The sequence below is a fragment of the Euprymna scolopes genome, chromosome 18 (genome assembly GCF_053919585.1).
Source record: "Euprymna scolopes isolate OS-2025 chromosome 18, ASM5391958v1, whole genome shotgun sequence".
Taxonomy (NCBI): domain Eukaryota; kingdom Metazoa; phylum Mollusca; class Cephalopoda; order Sepiida; family Sepiolidae; genus Euprymna; species Euprymna scolopes.
In genome coordinates, this window is record NC_136499.1 from 2,823,401 (window position 1) to 2,844,556 (window position 21,156).

At 33.9% G+C, this 21,156-nt stretch overlaps 1 protein-coding gene across 4 annotated transcripts in view; it reads left to right on the top strand.

Annotated features, from left to right (window-relative positions):
- Positions 1-21,156, top strand: part of LOC145297482 (calcium-dependent protein kinase C-like) — a 731,210-nt gene that overhangs the window by 340,896 nt on the left and 369,158 nt on the right. The window lies entirely within an intron of this gene.

A 21,156-nucleotide genomic window follows, 5' to 3' on the forward strand; every position in this document is an offset into this window, starting at 1 on the left:
CTATAGAGCTTTTTCTTTGTTTTTTTGTTGGTTTTTTTTCCGTGATTATCGTAAAAACACATGTTAAATGTGCAAATATTTCTCAAACATAAAAGAAAAACACTTATAGATGATTTATATATATTATTTTTATTGGTAGTTCAAAATCAATAAATATTTATTATTTTATCATTGTTACTAGCAGTGGAAGATTTCGCTTTAAACAAAATCAAATTTGATAGAAATAATTAAAAGAATCCTTTTTGGCATTGGAAAATCTGCACATTTTTTTTTTCCAATTTTTCTGATTCTGATCAATCATCTGAACACGAGTAGAAACGTTTTGATTAAAAGAAAGGGTCATTTCTTTGTTTTTCTTTGAACATTTTAGACATTTGTGATTAGATATTAAAAAAAAAAAGACAAAAGATGTTTTGTAGTATAATGGGGTTTTACCAAATTGAACGTGTTGGTTGGTTTGTTTTATGGCATATCAACCCTTTTCAGGTTATTTAATGCCAAATCCAAAGATTTAAGAAAATTTTTTTAATAGAATGTATTTGTTTTCAAGTTTATTTTTATTTAGCCCATAGTTGGGACCCTAACAGGTACTACCACTCCAGGTCAGAGTGGACCTGGGAGTAATGGTAATTAAAGGGTGGCTTCACACTCCCCAAAGCCCGCAAGCTGGGGCCTCACCACTGGATATAGTTTAAGGTCATATCCAGGACCTGAACGTGTTGGATTGTGAGGTTCCTATATAACAAGTATATATGTGTGTGCGTTCATGCAGATCTAGTCTCTATAATATACATGAATATGGAACTGATGCTCGTATCGTCTAGTGGTTATAAATGTTCGGTGTGTGTGTGTTTGTTTACACATATTCAGAGTTCACATAACATGGACATGGTAACATTCATTAATTTGCGACAGGTTCAACAAACATGATACATAAGCACATAATGGCTGTTTGATAACAAACTACTAACAGGGCTTTACATTGCGAGTGAAACAATCGCATTTGCGAGTGATTTTTCAAAGTGACTAGCGAGGGGTACCCGGCGTTGCCCGGGTGTTTTTCGGGGTATGTGAAAAAAAAACCGAAAATGTGAAAAAAAACAGGTGCCCGTGAAAAAAAAAAAACGAAGCCTTCACGACGCGCAGTTGGAAAATAGTAAAGTGTTAAAAAAAAAAACAGGTGCGCGTTTTTGATTGACGTGACGGCAATAGGTATTCAGCAGTTACGATTTTGTGCGGGACAGTTTTGAATGAGGTGAATAAATCGGTTTGTTTGTTTGTTTGTTTTTAAAAACCCGCTCCCTGTTTATTAGGAGGAGCGAAATGAAAGCTACAGTCTGATATGACGAAGTCGACATTGAACAAACGTTACTTGTCTCTCTTGAGACAACTGGCTTTTGGCCTGTGATTAGAGTCGAGTTTCGCTTTTTTTTATACCGAAAATCGAATGTAACGCGTGCCGATGCGAGAAATGTGGAATAATTAACGTTTGAAAGTCAATAAAATTAAATAGACAAGCAAGCTCCGTTGGTAACTCTGAAATATTACAATTTATAGATGATATAAAAAGTTTTAAGAAGTTGTGAACCGAGCAAGCGCTTCTCTGAAAGAAGCCTTTTGTGGACATCGAGGAAAAGCGTACATACATACATACATACATACATACATACATACATACATTTTCGCTTTTATATATATATATATATATATATATATATATATATATATATATATAGATGACTAGAAATAATGAAACGCTTATCTTTTGTTCATTGCATGTCTTTCCCTGACAATCTTCCAAAATATCTTTTCAACTTTTTTTTCATAATACGAAGTTAAATTATTTAAACAATAAAAGTTTAATAGAACAATACACTTTTTTTAACATAGGTTTTTTAAAAAAATATCTGAAGAAATTAGAATGTATACACCTTTAAGTATCAACATAAAATTTGTATATTTAGAATTACACTTATTAAAAAAGAATCTTTATGATGTACATTCTCATCACAGAACTAAGATGTCATATTCTAAAAATCATGTGAGTTTAGCTAGTGACTTTTCTATTCGGCTAGTAAATGAAAATATTTAGTTGTTAAAGGTCAACAAAAGATAAATTTGTCCATAGAGCCCTGACCTTACGTTGTGACTCCTTCATCTCTTGGACACTGCAAATTCATTTCACTGTGAAGCAGTAAAAACAGGACTTTTTCTCTTTTTGGTTTTCCTTGTTTATTCCCATTTTCACAGTTAAGTGTTTCTTTCAGTGATGTACAATGCTTTCTCCCTTTAAATCGTCTCATAGTAAAGTCGAATGTTTCCACGACTGAGAAAGTCAACCTTTTCTCGTCGACACTCCCTCATTCTTTTTCTCTCTCTTTGTTGTATCTCAAATCTATGTATAAAAACCTTTTTTTTGTTACCATGTCAATTCCATTGTTTATATGAAATTGAATCCCTAAATCGATTTTATTACATAACTATCTCTGTAATATTTAATTGTTCATAAATTAAAATCTTAAGTTAAAATTCCTCGTAAAATCTTTTTAACATAAATAATTTAGCTAAAGATTCCTTTCTTGTAAAACATCTTCTTTGCATAACTTTTTCTACCTAAAATTTAACAAATCAATAATAATCATTGCCCACCACAACATAACACAGATACTACCCTGTGATTATAGCCAAAAGATCCAACATAATTTTTTTTTTTTGTCAAGCTAAATATTTACTAATAAATACAATTTTAATTTTATTATTAAAACTTTGTTGAAGTAGTTTCTGTATTTACTGTTTCCTTTATTAATACTGATAAAAATAAACAGGCCATTAATCCATCAAGATTTGATAGATCGTATTATCTTAATCTCTTGGAATGCTTACTCATGGATTTGATAATGGATTTGCATCTGGATTATTTGCTGTCAAATTAACAGCCATCTTCATCTTCCTGAAAGATTCTTTGGTAGAGCTGACTGTGGAGCAAGGTTATGTAGGAAGGTAATTTCATTGTCGCCAATGCATACCACATATCCACAATAAATTTCTCGGCAACAGTGAAATATATTCAACTCTAAACAATCACAGAATGTTATGTATTTTCATATTTTTGGCACTTCTCATCTCATAACCTACAGAAGTCACCATCACTAAAGGAAATAGAAAATCCTAATTCATCATTAATCAACTGGTCAATATTATGATCTGTTTCAGTCACGATTGTTCAACAATTTTTGTTTATTGCTGTTCTATTACATGTGGGTCACTTTATGATCGTTTCATCAGTAGGTGTGATTCTGAATTCACATTCACAAAAATTTAACCTTCCCCGGGATTTTTATCTGTGTGGTTATCTGAAATATAATATCTATTAAAATAATCTCCAACTCTCTGAAAAAGCTGACAAGCAGCAAAATCCCACCCTTACACTGTAGAGATCCCTAGATGCCATAGAGCCTTCTACTCGAATAGCTTTTTCCATCGGACTCCTGCACTTTGGGATTCACTCCCAGGCCCCTGTTTCCCTAACTGTACTGACATGCAGAAATTCAAATGTAATGTGAACAGACATCTTGCTGCCCACCTCCATAAATAATGTCCCTGCAAATCTGATCCCAAATAGTAGCCCCTCATGAATAAGTGGACCTTGTTTGGTGTGAAACGTCAATAAAAATAAAAAAATAGAAGTGAAGTTAAAATCCGAGTAGTGTCAAGAGAGGTCAAAATCATTTACATGTCAGTGCATTAAATGATTTTGACCTCTCTTGACCTTAAATTAAATGATTTTGACCTCTCTTGACCATAAAATAAAATTTTTTTAAAAAATTGCTATAATGTTCCAGATATTTTTTTATTTCAATATTTCATGCGTACAATAAAACCTGCTAGAATTTATATATTACCTACATACATATATTACCTACATACATATATTACATACATACATATATTACATACATACATATATTACCTACATACATATATTACCTACATACATATATTACCTACATACATATATTACCTACATACATATATTACCTACATACATATATTACCTACATACATATATTACATACATACATATATTACATACATACATATATTACCTACATACATATATTACCTACATACATATATTACCTACATACATATATTACATACATACATATATTACCTACATACATATATTACCTACATACATTACCTACATACATATATTACATACATACATATATTACCTACATACATATATTACCTACATACATATATTACCTACATACATATTACCTACATACATATTACCTACATACATATTACCTACATACATATTACCTACATACATATATTACCTACATACATATATTACCTACATACATATATTACCTACATACATACATGTATTACATACATACATACATGTATTACATACATACATACATACATGTATTGCATACATACATACATATATTACATACATATATTACATGCATACATACATACATACATATATTATATACATAGATATATTACATACAACCATACATATATATATTACATACATACATATATTACATACAACCATACATATATATATATATTACATACATACATATATTACATACAGTGATGATCATATTTATTGGCACGGTAAAATAAAAGTTAAATTTTGTCTAATAAATTCTAAAATAGGGATTAAATTAAAGAAAATAACAAAGTATATTATGTATTTTTAACTGGCCTTTCCGATGCAGCAATCGGATTTTAGAAAAAATAAATAACAAAGGAACAACAAACATAATTGCAAAAAACCCTTGTTCAAAATTATTGGCACGATTTATTTAATAATCAATTGTATAGCCTTTGGCCTTGATTACCTTCCTCAGTCGCTTTTCATAGTTTACAACCAAGTTGTTGCACTCTTCAGTAGTAATTTTAGCCCACTCTTCCGACAATAATCCTCCAATTGAATAAGATTCTTAGGCTTCCTTTGCATTACCCTCAATTTTAATGTTCTCCATAAATTTTCAATTGGATTAAGGTCTGGGCTTTGTGATGGCCACTCCAAAACATTAATATGATTGTCCTCAAGCCATTTCTTAGTCAGTTTAGCCGAATGCTTTGGGTCATTATCTTGCATGAACCACCAACGACGACCAAGTGAGAGCTCTTTAGCAGAGTCTTTCAGGTTTTCATCCAATATTTTAACATAATCTTCCTTTTTTATGCTACCTGTGACCTTAACAAGTCGCCCTGGTCCAGAGGCAGCAAAGGATCCCCAAAACATCAAACTGCCTCCACCGTGCTTCACTGTGGGTATGGTGTTCTTAGGCAGGAAAGCTTCGCCAGATTTTCTGTAAATATAAGACACTTTATTATGGCCAAATAACTCTGTTTTCGTTTCGTCAGTCCATAGAACACGTTTCCAGAATGCAACATCTTTATCAATATGACGTTTTGCAAAGGCTAGCCTTGCTTTCAGGTGCATAGGCTTCAATAAGGGAGTCTTTCTCGGACGACATGCTTTTAAACCAGCTCTCTTCAAAACTCTACCAACTGTATGTCGAGATACATTCACTCCAGAGGTTCTCTGTTCATCAACAATCTCCCCAACAGAGATCCTTGGGTTTTGTTTTACTTGTCGAATAATTTTCCGTTCATCTCTTGGGGAAAGAATCCTTTTTCTCCCTCTACCCTCTAAACTCATAACGTGGCCTTGCGATTTGAACTTGTTTATTATGGCTCTAACAGTGGATTTGGGAAGGTTTAGCTTCTTTGAAATCTTATCATAGCCCTCCCCATTGGTATGGCATGCTACAACAAGCTTCTTGACGTCTTCGCTGTGTTCCTTAGTTTTAACCATGGCGATTGAAAATTATAATTTAGTCACTTATAATAGTTTAAATAAATCGCTATCTAAAAATTATCCGAAAAAAATTATTCACTGAATTAGCGTTAAACAAGCATAATATGGCTATAAAAAAGTTCAGAAAGCACGTAAACCGGAAATTGATTGATATTATACTGATACTAAAAGAAAAACAAAGCCGTGCCAATAATTTTGAACAAGGGTTTTTTGCAATTATGTTTGTTGTTCCTTTGTTATTTATTTTTTCTAAAATCCGATTGCTGCATCGGAAAGGCCAGTTAAAAATACATAATATACTTTGTTATTTTCTTTAATTTAATCCCTTTTTTAGAATTTATTAGACAAAATTTAACTTTTATTTTACCGTGCCAATAAATATGATCATCACTGTACATACATATATATATTACTTACATACATACATATATATATTACATACATACATATATAACATACATACATATATTACATACATACATACATATATAACATACATACATACATACATATATTACATACATACATACATATATATATTATTCTTCAAATTTACCCTTTTATGTTCTATCTACTTTTATTTTCCATTTACCATTTTATTCTATGCACTCATTCTCATTTCATAAAATAAATGTCGGGTTTTATTTTTCTATATTTGTATACAAGAAAACACAAAAGATTCCACAAGACAAAACTAACCAACATTTAACATAGACAATTTCTGTTTCAGTATTACATGACCCAAAAGTGCTTGATATGCTGTAAATCAAAGCAAAATGTTTTTCTATATTTCCATTTTGTAAAATTCTGGCCCTTCCCCTCTTCTGATGAGAAGCATTTTACTTTGAAATGCTATAACCTAAAGAGGTTCTTAAATTTCTCCTTAACTTTTCCTTATTGTTCTGATGATATAATAGTTATATATAACTTTTATTGCTCATTTTTTATTTAATATTATTGTTTAATAGTGCTGAGCTTTTATTATGAAATTTTGCTTTGCTTTGTTAAAGATATACTCTTTGATTATGTGTGTGTATGTGTGCAAAAGCAAGGTTTGAATAAAACAAGGTCGGTAGCCATTAGCCGCGTGCTCTCGTGTAATAAATGAATGCGTGAATGTACGATTGACATGAAATCCTTAAAGATAAACTAAAATGACGGAAAAATGGGCTGAAATGACTTAAATAAAAAGTAAATGACTTAGAATGACTTTAATGAACTTAAGGATGAATTGAATGACGTTAAGAATGACTTGAATGCTTAAAAAATAACTGGAATCCTTCAAAAACAACTTGAATGATCTGGAGAATGACTTGAATGGCTTTGAGACTGACTGGTTGTAAAGTGGGTGATCATTTTACATTAAATTAATACAGAAAAGTGACCCCCCACTTTATATCACAAAATTACCAACATAAGTACAGCATGTAGTAAAAACAGATACTACATTTTGATTTTGGCCAAAAGGCCAAGAAAAGCTTAAAAAGCTAAGAACAGCATCTATTAACAACAGACCTTTGATTTTAACCAAAAAGGCTAAGCACAAAAGTGTTACGAACAGACTGACCGACTTATAGAGTCACTTGCACGCGACTAAAAATGTTGCTTAGGAAAAATGCCAAAATTCTTCAAAAAGCCATTAACCCATTTCAATCTAAATACTTTGTGATTGAAATAGTAATTTACTTAATATCAGTATACAGATCAAATTCTTATGAATATCTCAGATAATTCCTCAAAAATGCTTTCTTGAACCTATTTTTAGCATTTTCTTAATTTACCTGATTCTATCTTAATGTTCTTTGTTACTGCTCTTGGATTGGCAACTTATTTCACAAAAACTATGTATTATCTTATTGTTAATTCTACGAATCTCAGCGAGATGGGACTTTCCATATCCCCAAAGAAAATAATCAAATGAAGTTAAATTGTATGAATCAGGTGGCCAGTTCATATGTTCATTTCATTTGTTCATCAAATGTGAATAAAAACAAATTTGCACAATTTGCAAATGCTGCTCGGGTGTCTATCTCTTCATGATGAATTGTCAAACCATGCTGAACTCAAAATAACTTATAGTTTCCAAATCTACAGTTAAAGAAAATATAGTTGTTGATTTAAAGTTCGCCACTTTAAAAAAACAAAATATTTAAAAATATTTGATGCGTTTGTGACATCAAACTTTTTTTTTTAATAGAACATATTCGTGAGAATTTTTAAAAAATTGACACAATTATGAAAACATTTATTTCATTTCATATACGCATCAAAACATTTTGAATTCTAACAGCTTTGAAACAAAGAACATGAACAATCTTTTTGCATCACAAACGCACCAAATATTTTGAGATTGTACTTGTATGTTATTTCTTTAAATTGCTCATCTTGAAAACTCTTAAAATACAGATTGAACATTGATAAATATATAATTTGTTTTTTATTTTCTATCACGGAATATTATTGTCATAATTTTCTTGTATATACGAGGGGCGTGCAATAAGTAATGCCCCGATCCACTTCCCATAGCAGTAGAGAACGAAACTTGGCACAGTTATTAGTCTTTCTCTACATAGGAACCACCCAGAGTTATACATTTCTTCCATCGTTTGATGCAGCTCTGAAGACCGTTTTTGTAGAACACCCCAGGTTGGTCCTCCAACCACGACGCGACTTCAGAAATCAAGACTGCATCATCTGGGAAACGCTTTCCTTTCAAAAACAACTTCATGGCTGGGAAAAGGTGAAAGTCAGAGGGTGCAAGGTCAGGAGAGTAGGGAGGATGGGGTATATTTCATAGCCACACGTCAGTGCTTCTGATCTGGCGATATGCGAGTTGTGGACCGGAGCGTTGTCCTGCAAGAGGAGGGTACTTTTGCTGATCTTGCCCCGCCTCTTGATTTCGATAGCTCCTCTTAATTTCCTCAAAAGTGAAGCATAATAGGCGCCTGTAATTGTGGTACCCTTTGCCAGGAAATCTGTCATCACTACTCCATCCTGGTCTCAAAAGACTGTGAGCATGACCTTGCCAGCGAAGGGCTGCACCCTTGCCTTCTTTGGAGGTGGTGAGTCCAAGTGCTTCCACTGTATTGACTGGGCTTTGGTTTCTGGATCATAGTGATGGGCCCAGGTTTCATCCTGTGTAATCAGTCTTTTGAAAAACTTTGACTCATCTTCTTGGCACATCTCCAAATTCATCCTCAAGCACTCGATGTGTTCTCGCTTCTGGAATTGTATGAGCAACCTGAGAATCCATCTGGCAGATACCTTATGCATATGCAAATGGTCATGAATGATAGTTTCCACAGACCCTGTACTAATCTTGACATCTTGGGCTATTTGGCAAATAATAATGCGCCGATCTTCCAAAATGGCAGCCTCAACTTGACGGACAGATACCTCATCAATGGCAGAAGGAGGGGGGGGCGACCAGGTCTAGAAGCTGTTTCCACAGACTTCCGGCCATGTTTGAATTCACGATGCCAGCATTTTACAAGGTAATATGATGGGGCATGATCATCAAAAGTCTCCTGTGGTGTGCGTCCTTTCAAATACAAAAACCGGATCACTGCTCGACATTCAAGAGGCTCCATTTCACACCTGACTCAGTTAAAACACCTGTAAAACAGAAACCACAATTAGTTCAGAGTTGTAACTTGCCACATAACCCGTAGAGATATAAATCATTGCACATGCAAAATTTCAGCAAGATTAGAAAACTGGAGGTGGGTCAGGGGCATTACTTATTGCACGCCCCTCGTATAATATATATATATATATATATACCTAGAAAGTTGAGTTTTTTTCTCTCTCTGACATTGATATTAAAAGCCTATTTTTTCTATTTAAAAATTATTAAAACAATCTGTAATATACTCAGTCATAAATGTGTGAACGACTACATGACAGTTAACTAATTTGCATATTCTTTAGAAAAACGAGAATTAATTCATTTTTATGGGTTCGTATTAGATGATTTCACTATTATGCTGAATTCTATTTATGCATAGTTTCTACATTCTGCATCATTGCATAGAATTTAAGATAAAAACATTCGAACACAAATATTTTTATATCTCTATCATATATATATATATATAATGTGACCTTGTCGGTGTGTGCACATGAAGATTCTCTACCAAACTCCGCTCTGAAATATTTTGTCTACTAAGTTGAAAAGAGATATTGTGGGTTATTTGAACCTTTTGATTTGGTATTTAGCCGGTAAAATGGGTGATAAGGGAGTTAAAATTTATAAAAAAAAAAACAAAAAAAAAACATTGGCCTTAGCCTGACATGTTCTTTTGTTTGTTTGTTTGTTTGTTTGTTTGTTTTTTTCTGTGCATGCGCTAATTAAAAGTTATAGGTTATTTTTTGCAATTTTTGATCTAACTAACGGATAAGGTTGGAGATCTATGTTTTGGGTTCAATTCTAGCTGAGAGTACACAACAAGTCATTTATGTTTTTACTTTTGAAATCACTACTATATATTGGTGTACAATATAATAATCAATAGAGAATTGGCTCTTCTTCTCTATCTTCTATATAAAAAAACAGTAGACGTATGTGTGTAAATATCTAACAGGTAAACTCTTACACTACTGGTCACTTAACACTGAAATTCTCAGAAAATAATATTCGTGCACCAAGGATGGTTTATAGCAAGTAAATTCTTTGTTTAAATGCATGGACAACATGTACAGACGTCAGCAAATTAACTCCAGTGATGACGTCACTCCACTTCAAATTATGATGTTAAGTGGGGGACAACTTGAGATTATCCTCACATGGATTGGCAAGTATTTAAATGAGACAATCCTCCCAGGTATTATCTCCTGTTTATTCAAGTAGGGAGTGATAGGTGGGATGGTAACTTCAGGTAATGACATCATTTCTCTTCAAATTATGGTAGTAACTGGGGGACAACTTGAGATTATCATCACATGGATTGAAGAGTGTTTAATAAAACAATCCTCCTAGACATTATCTCCTCCTTTTTTCTCGAGTAGGGGAGTGATAGGCTGGGGGGGTTACTTCTGGTAATGACGTCATTCCTCTTCAATCTATGGCGTTGTGAGGGATGACTTGAGATTATCATCATATGGATTAGCGACTATTTTGATTAGACTCCCAGACTTCATCTCCTCTTTTTTATTCGAGTAGAGGGAGAAGAAGTGGGTTACTTCCGGTTATGACGTCACTCTTCAAATTATTGTGGGGAGTGGGGGGGTGACTTGAGATTATCAAATTCTCAATATCCTAGATAGAGCAGGTGTGTTTAAGTGCAGCATGTCCTGGAAGAAATAATTACTTTGTCATTTGTTATTTTGTTGTGGTATATGTTATTTGATGAAAAATGGCTAATACCCAAGCAGTGGCAGGTAGCTCTGCTAGTTAATAATAGATATGAAATCTGTGTAAATTAAAATATGTAAGCATATTTTATGACTGAACAATGCCGGACAACCTGCTAGTGTATATAATGAACTAAATTTATTAAAGTCAGTTTTGATGTCTAGTTTACATGTTTGATTGATTGGATGATTATTAAAAATTGACTTCCAAATGAACCTATCTCTGGTCAGGTTTTTATTCATCCATCGTTCTCTCAAATTGATCCTTATCACTCTCTACCATGTTTTCCTTGGCTTTCCCCTGACAACTGGCCCTGTTACCTCAACTGCATGCAGCGTCTTTGCTGTTTTTTAACAGCATCAGCGACCATAGTTCTTCAAATTGTAGAGCCATGGTAATTCTGGGAAGACAAGTAAAGACAGTAGTTTCCCCATTGCTTTCCGTCTTGATTTAGAGGTGCCCCCTCCCATCTGTGAGTTAAATGCACCTCCAGATACCAACTTGGAAGTTTTTACGACTTGGCACGATACATACAGCGCCTGGCTTTTGCAAATAGTCACCCATCTGTTACTGGCCAGGCTCATTGTTGCTTAACATCGGTGATCTGGCAAGAACCTGTGTCAACATGATTGTGCTGTATATTGATCTACTAACCCAAGAACTCCATTCTTTAAATGCGACAAAAAAGTCTCATGTTCTGCGCACACACGAACACACACACACGAACACACACACACACACACACACACACACACACACATCTACTTTTCAATTTAAATTTTCCTCAAAGGTCATCAAGTGAAACAGTGAAATGAAATTCCTATTTAAAAAGATTAAAACGTTTTAATCATCTGGAATGTTCTGTCGGGAAGGTCAGAAAACAGAGTGAAAAGAATGAAAATTCATGAAAAAAATGTGCAATGAAATGCGCACCATGTAATTTCATATCCGCATTAGTTTTGGTGCAGAAAAACTGCTGCAAAAATTAATTTGGTAATTTTTTTTGTTTTATTTATTTTTTCCGTGAAGATGGTTACGATGCTCATAAACGAAACTTGTTCCACAACGTTGGCGTTCAACAGTTAAAATCCTGTAACATTCATTTTTATCGAATGTGATCCGAGATTAATAGGAAGTCTTTCAAACCGAAATAATCACGCAATCCCAAATAGGATTTCTATTTTTAATGGTTCATTTATTAAAGTTTGAAAATTTCTGATTAATATAATTTTATGTATTTTTATTGAGCCGCAGGAGAATAAATACTGAACAAAAATGACGAAACATTTTTTCAGTTCTTATGCAACTTTTGTTGGTTATTAGTGCACGATAATAGTAAATTACTTTTGTTCCAAAGTAATGCCTCCTTTTTTTGTTACCATTTTTTCACCCTAAACGAAGCACAGTACCACTTTGACATGAGGGGATTTGAGACCAAATTTACTGGGATATTATCTAGGGAGTTGAGCAGCGAGATATCTGTTCACATTACACTTATGCATGTCAGGAAAGCAGGATCCCAGGAAGGAATTCCAAAATCTAGTATTTTGAGGAAAGAAACTATTGGAGTAAGCTTTTCGGCATCTTAGGATCTAAATAGTGTAGGCGTGGGATTTTGCTTTTTGTCAGGTTAGTTGGGGGTATTTACATCAATGGGGGGGGTTACAAGTGCAAGCAGCTCATTGGAGCACATTGCATTAAAATACTTGTAAAATAGGAACCGTGATGTGATATTTTACCAATGAGATGTTGGAGTTTGGCTGACAGTGAGGGACCTATTAGATTATACCCTTTTTTAACTAAAAAAGTTGAAGAGTTATAAAAATGGGAGTGGTACTATTAACACGAGTGACCTTTTGTGCTTGAGAATTTATTTTTTTACATGGTCACCATTATTCTCAAGGCATTTGTGCCAGCAATGAATGAAAGCCTGATGCCTTAGTCGTGAAAGTCAGCGTCTGCTCAAGCGGTCCATTTCTTTGATTATAGCAATGTGGTCAGGAAAATGCTGCCTATGTAGTGGAAATCTGATGGTGCCAGGTCAAGACTATAGTGGATGAGACAGCACTGTCCAGCTGAACTGTGTTACACATTCTGTAGTTTTCAAAGTTCTATGTGGCCTGGCATTGTCATCTTCCCTTTTCTCTGATCTTACACTAGCAATACACATGCAAAAATTGAAATTGCTCAAAATATCCTGATATTGGAAGAGTTTGATAATCTAAGAAAGAATCTTTTTACATTTTTTTAAATAAGAAAGTTCTGACTATTTTTATAACTAGCACGTTTGGATATTTTTCCCTCTTTAAGGCCATATGCGTTTTGCCATTTTTTACACTACTTTTTCAGTAAAAACTAAAACTATGAAATTTCACATAAATATATTTTTGAGCAAGGAATCTGAACGTGGTACTGAAAATCTCTAAAAGTTAAGTTTCTAAATAATCTGCACTAAATGCACATATGCTGCAATACTATGAACTTTCTATAAAAGAAAAGAAAGAAAAGAAGTTAAAGAACTCAAAGTTGAATTGTAATACACTTTATGTACAAGAAAGTGAAATCTAAAACTAGGACTGTTAAAAGTGAATGCAAATTTTCTTTGGTATTAACACCTTCTGCTAAATCACCTCCACCTGCCTCTCCAGAATACATAATTCTCCATTTTTTTATTTTTAGATGCTTGCATATGAATACACTGAAAAACTTTGCAGAAATTAATATATATATATATATATATATATATACATACATTAAATATAAAAATTGTATGTAAAATCTTAGATTTTAGGGTCATTCTAACGTTTTAGGTCAGTGAACCATTTTTTTTCTACGCGGGGGGGGGTAAATTCTATGGATTATTTTATTTATTTTTGGCAATTATGCGTGATTTTAAAGTCTTTGTGGGAGGAGGCTTGAGTTACAGTACACCCCTCCAGGGTTCCAACTTGGAATTTATTCCCCGATTAGGTATGACCCAAATGGCAAGATAAAGTAAGTATCTCTCTCTCTCTCTCTCTCTCTCTATATATATATATATATATATATATATATATATATATATATATATCTATATATCTATATATATCTATATATATATATATATACACATATATATATATATATATATATATATATATATACACACAGTATAACTCCTATAATTTGAACATGTGCTTCGTCCAAATTAGAGGATGCTGTTCAAGTTTCGTGATAAAAAAATGTGCTGCAGTTAACTTTAATTTTTTAAGAAATAGTAAATGAAATTCATTGCTATGTGATACTTCAAGTATATATTAAGTTGAGTTTACGATATATTGCAAGTAAGCATTGTTAAATATTATTACCAGGAACAAAAACATTGAAAATAAATTAAATCTACTCTTACTTGTTAGGTATTTAATACCTAAGTTATCATCTACAGAAACCTTAAATTTATGTAAAATACAGTTTTCTTTTTATTTATTCATTGAATTAGTCTCATTGCAGTTTCTATTTTCATCGATTGAGCTTTCGGGCGCTGCCATTGTATTTCGTAAGCGATCACGAAAATCTACAATTTCTTGGTTCTGTAGATTCTTTATCATTATATCTCTTCGGTGTGACATTGCTTGCAAAACATAGCTGTCACTAAAGTAAGGATTTTTTTCTAGAAATTTTATAACGGTCTTCATAGACTTTTCTGCATAATCCCATGATATTGCTTCATCAGAGTGTTCTTGGTTATTTACATTAGAGTCAAGAGAATGGGAGCTGTCGCTATTTTCATCATTACTGCCTTCAAGATATTGATCAGTAGTTTCCTCATCTTGTTGCACCCACATTTCAACATCATTTGCATTAAGTGATTTAAGAACAGCCTAGTTGGTCGGCAACCGTTTGGTTTCAAGAATTTTTTCTAGACCAGATGTATTCTCTGATTCTTTCAGTTCAGAAGCCTTTGGTGCTGGGCATAATTTACCCCATGCTTTTATTAATGTGCTTGCTCGAACTTGATTCCATACACTTGCGAGAGAAAATATGGCATCTTTGATAGTAAAATGGCGCTGAAAATCGCTTATACTCACGGTACTATTTAACATATTCATCATGAAATCATTTCTGTAGAAACATTTTAAGTTCCAAAGAATCCCTTGATCCATAGGTTGGACGAGAGAAGTCACATTAGGTGGTAAGTAGCACACAAAAAATATTCCCACAAGATGACACTAGTTCTGACTCAGGAGGATGTGCTCTACAATTGTCCAACAGAAGCAAGCACTTTGAATCAGGTTTACCTAATTCAAGAAAACGCCTCTGGATAACTGACACAAATTCTTGCAAAAAACATTTTTTAAACAACTGTTGATTCATCCATCCATTCCGTGAAGAATAATAGGGTACTGGCAAAGGTGAAACTCCTTTCAATGCTCGGGGACACTTTGATTTGCCGATGACAAGAAGCTTAAGTTTATGAGTTCAAGAAGCATTAGCGCATATTTTCACTGTTAGTCTTTCTTTATTGAATTTGAATCATTTTATTTTCTACTTCTCGGATCCGGCTAAGCACTTCCAATTTACGCCACTTTCATCAGCGTTGTAAACATCCTCTGGTGTTAAACCATAATCGGCAATTATCGTCTTGAATTTGTCACAATAATTTGATGCTGCGTGTGTATCAGCAGACCGTTGTTCACCTGACATTGTTAATTGTCTTATAGCATGTCTACTCTTAAAGCTCCTAAGCCAGCCTTCACTGAATTTCATATCTTCTGCGATATTCAACTCTTCCTTAAGAGGTTTCGCTTTAGCAATTAACATGGGCCAAGATATTGCTACACCTTCATTCCGTTTTGCTACAAATCACTCATGCAATATTCGATCGAATTCAACTTGCTTTGGTCTGCGAAAAGTCTTTCTTTTGACATGTTTTTTATTTGAAGAGAAAAGAGCAGCCTTCAATATTTCCTCCTTTTTCTTTTTGATGTAAAACAGTGTACTTCTTCCAATCTTATAATCTCTCAATATAACGCTATTTTCATCTCCAGCATCTAATTTTTCTATAATTTGATGTTTTTCGAGTAAAGTCAGTGTCACTTGTTTTCTTTTAGAGTTGCAAGCCATTGTGATGGGTTGTTTTACACTATTTTAAATATAGCAATCTAAAAAAAAAAATACAGTTAGTGTAAATTAATTATCAATAGCTAATCTACATTAATTACATAGTACCAATATTAACATTTCTGCGCAATATCTGACTAAACCATGTAAACGGTTTTACTGCAACTCTGCATCAAATATGCTAATTCAATTTCAATGACGAGACCGTTAAAGTTTAGAGAATGTCCAGGTTTAGAAGAAGTCCAAATGAGAGGAGGCCCAACTTTAGAGGCAGTTAATATTAAAGGAGTTTTACTATATATATATATATATATATATATATATATATATATATAACTTGTAGCCAAATTGAATATTGAAATGTTCATATCTTTAATTCTATGGGACAAAACTACATGAAAATTTGCCAGCTTTTGGAAGATTATGATACCATTCTCTGGTTAAAATTTTATGACAATTGGTAAAAAAGAACCTATATTTTCAAATCAATAAAATATGCCCAAATTTGCCTACATTTGTATATATATAGCGTCCTGACAGACCACTTTCAGTTTTGCTGCTTCAGTTGTCTCCCTTGTGGCCTTAACAGGCCACTGATAGATATACCACCTTTTTAGACAATTTTATAAGTTCAAAATCTCGGCAACTATTGATCAGAACTTAACAAATGAAGGCTCATTGGAAAGCTAATGACCTGAATTGTGTAGTGGGCTATGTGACATTTGCCCTTAACATCGCACATTAAGGGGATCATTCATCATCCAGAGCCTATTTTTGGCACTTTTTACAGCCATAAAATGTTTCAATCATAGTCATTTGTTTTCCTAGTTTTGCATATGAATTACAAAATATCTGATATTTACATAAAACTTCTGGCCTTAATGGAGGGGAGATTAAAACTTACTATGGTCTCAAATGATCTGAAATAACAGCAAGGAGAAACTTGATTCCAAACATTTCTTATATATTATATCTCCCCTCTTTGGTTTTCATATATAAAGTAAATTTCACAGTATGTAAGGATTTTTTGATACTGGAGATATTCATAATCGTACCCTATTTCCAAAAGAGGGGAGATATAACGCATGAGAAATATTTGGAATCAAGTCTCCCCTTGTTGTTATTTAAAATCATTTGAAACTATAGCAACAAGTTTTAGTCCCCCCTCCACCAAGGACAATGCTTTAAGAGAAATATATTACTTTTTGTTAAAGTAAGGCATTGTAGTAATTTACTAAACCAATCCAAATTAATAGATTTACTCTCGTTCTAAATGGAATATTTCGAAAGGTTTTTAAGAAGCATAATAAAGGCACAACTTCCTCTTTGAAAATTCAAATATTTCAGATTTGCATTGAATGTGATGCAGACATTCAACAAGAATCCCTGAATTTCATTTCCTTCTTAGGACCCTTTAAGCTCAAGCCTTAAATTTTAGACATTTTCTTTCATTAAGATCATGTAATGGATTTTAATCAAAATTGGAATAAGGATTCTAGAAGTAAAGTTTAGTATTATTATAGTTTGATTTTACATTTGTAAAGCGGGTTTGTCGGGGATATGTACGTTGAGAGAGCACAAGTGCGATGAGTTCATCAGAGCACATTCCATCAAAATACTTGTCAAACAGACACAGGGATGCAACATTGTGGCGATGGGACAGGGGTTGGAGCTTATTAATTTTAACCGTTTTGAAACGAGCTTTCTTGTGTTTAAATTCACTTAACCAATCCAAATTAATGAATTAATATAATTTTGAGAAAAAAATAAGTGTTTTTCTCCGTGAGATTTGCGCATTGGAGCTGGTGATAAAATCCCACACAATTATCTCCTCGCTGATATGAATTTGACACGCTTATACAATCAAATGATTGTGTTCGTGATGATTTATACAAATCACATTCATAATATGGATTCTTCAATAGTTCTTTTGTTTGTCCCCGGAGTTTCAATGCAACTTTTTCCCCCATCTTTATTCTGAAGAACACTATTGCTCACACTCTATATGATTATTTATCTCTCCATTCAAGAAAAAAAAGATCCCCTCTTATTTTTCCGCAAAGGTTAAGCCACACTTAAGTGGTATTTCCATTCTGCTCAGCTGAAATTATCCCCGAAACCGTTTCTTAGTTCACTTAGCTACTAGAGAGGAAACCAATTGCGTGACAAGTCAGAATTTTTTTACGATTGTGTACAGCGTGAAATCAAACTCTAAATGTCTTCACTCTGAATTTCTGCTGAAGAAGGGAATCATGGAAATTGAAGATCTAATCAGAAAAACTTATCATCATCAAATGTGAATGGCTGAAACACCACAAGATCTAATGCCTTCTTTTTTATCTATTCTTATTGCTTATATATTTTTTGTTGTTGTTGTTTTTTTTACTATTGTCATCTAATATGATTCTCTCTTGCGCCTCTCTTTCTCTTCCTCTTTCAATAGCGCCTCTCTTTCTCTTCCTCTTTCAATAGCTCCTCTCTTTCTCTTCCTCTTTCAATAGCGCCTCTCTTTCTCTTCCTCTTTCAATAGCGCCTCTCTTTCTCTTCCTCTTTCAATAGCGCCTCTCTTTCTCTTCCTCTTTCAATAGCGCCTCTCTTTCTCTTCCTCTTTCAATAGCGCCTCTCTTTCTCTTCCTCTTTCAATAGCGCCTCTCTTTCTCTTCCTCTTTCAATAGCGCCTCCCTTTCTCTCCTCCCTTCTGCAGTGCCTCCTTTTCTCTCATTCATTGATGACTTCGTCTTGTTTGTCAATTATTTTCATTAAAAAAAAACTAAACAACAAAGATATGTACGATGTAAAAATATCTACTACAATAGAATCACAAATTTTAATCTAACAAATCTAACAAGTGATTGAACATTGCATCATCTTTTAAATCCTTTCTGACACTTTTGTAACATTTGCTTCAATTTCTGTTAAAATGAACTTGATTATAACCCGCCTCCCTTGCAGGGTCTATTACCAGAATTGAATTGAGCTTTGTCTTGCATCACTTTGTCATTCTTACGCTAACACTGGATATTCCTCGATTCACATTATTTGTTTCGTTTTTAATTTTATTTTTTTCAATTTTGTACTTTTTTTTTTAGTTTTCTTTCCATTTTTTCCCGTTTCTTTCTTTAATGCTTCTTACGATTCTCTAAAAAAAAAAAAAACTGAACCTATTTACGGTTGCTTCAAGGCATTTAAGGAATCCACATGGACCAGAAAGAAACAACACTCTTCTGTGTTTTGACCCCTTGTTATCCTTAAAATCCATTTCAAATCTAGATAGCATTTTACTGATTATTATGCCGAGCAAGATTATCTGCAGGCGTTCTAGACCTTGATATCTGCCACTGTCTTTAGAAAAGGGTCTCCATTTGCATATTCCAAGTCAGCAAAATTGTCTCCGATTCATTGAAATGGAACACATACATTAAATCCGTTGCCAAGGTTGCTGGAAAAATGGTGGGATCCTTCTACCACTCCCGTAGATACCTCCGTGCTGATACTATTCTCTAGCTGTATAAGAGCCAGGTACGTTCAAGGATGGAGTACTGTTTTCACATCTGGGCAGGTGCTGCTAGAAGCAGCTATCCTGCCTTGACAGAGTTTAAAATAGACTTTGTAATGTAGTGGGGGATGTCCTTTTCTCTTCCTTACAGAAGAGACCTTGCGAGCCTGCCTCTGCTTTATTATTTTCATGGCAAGTGCTCATCTGAGCTCCAATCTATGGTCTCCTCCTCACCAAACTTTCATGAAAAGCACTTGTCTATTTGAAACCACTATCAATAGTTTCCCCCACTCTTTATCTGTGCCTAAACGTAAATGTAGATTCTATGAACAAAGCTTCTTAGAACTGCATGCCTGTGGAACTCTCTTCTGTTTGCCTGTTTCCTAACTGACTACAATATGGACGTCTTCAAGTCCAATGTAAACAAGTTTTTGATGAGCCATCCTCTTAAATAATCCAATTTACCAAATTTCCACTACTAATGATTACTACCATATTGTCACAGTGACTACTGTACACTCATTAACCTTTATCCTCGAGTGGCCTCCGGGCCTTGATAAGTGGTGACTCCTATGTCAAAAAAAAAATCATTCTAGTGCTAGATGGTCAATCAGTTGTTTAAAACAGAGCCACTCTCTCTGTTAAGTAAGTGATGATTGTCGAGATACACAATGTATACAAAATGACAGACCTACCTAGTCATGAGTGTTATTTCAAATTTTTCCTTATCGTAGATGAGAGGGGTGAGATGTGGACTTATGTTTTTCCAAGGATATTAGTGAAAGTGATGCTGTAACTCAGACAATACAATATAGAACGATAAAATTGTCGCCTTAGAAAAGACATGATTCCATTTCCGTTTGATGAAAACCGGTTTTCTTTTTCATTGCAGACTATCTACTAGATGGCCAGTTGTGTATAAATTCTAAGAGCGGTAAGAGCCTTCTATCATGTCTAAAAGTGACACAATGTTAAACGAGCGAGATCGAAGATGAGCTGCTGGATAACTCATGCTCAACACTGATCGAAGATATGACAACAGGACCATTGCCCGCACCCTCAAAATGCTTTGCTGGATTGGCACAGATAATAGATGTGTCCAGGGTGATAAAAACAAAGTTTCCGGCCACAATTATGATCTTTGGTGTGGTTTCAAGTGAGAGCCACATCATGACACCTCACATCTTCAATGTCGGCTTGAAAGTCAACGCCAAAGTGGATGTGCTGAAGAATGTCGTGATCCCCTGGTGCAATCATGTGACCGCTGGCAGATCCTCGATGTGGAAGTAGGATTCGGTGCTGGCCCACAAATCCAAAGAGACCCAGGCTTGGCTTCAGAAGAAG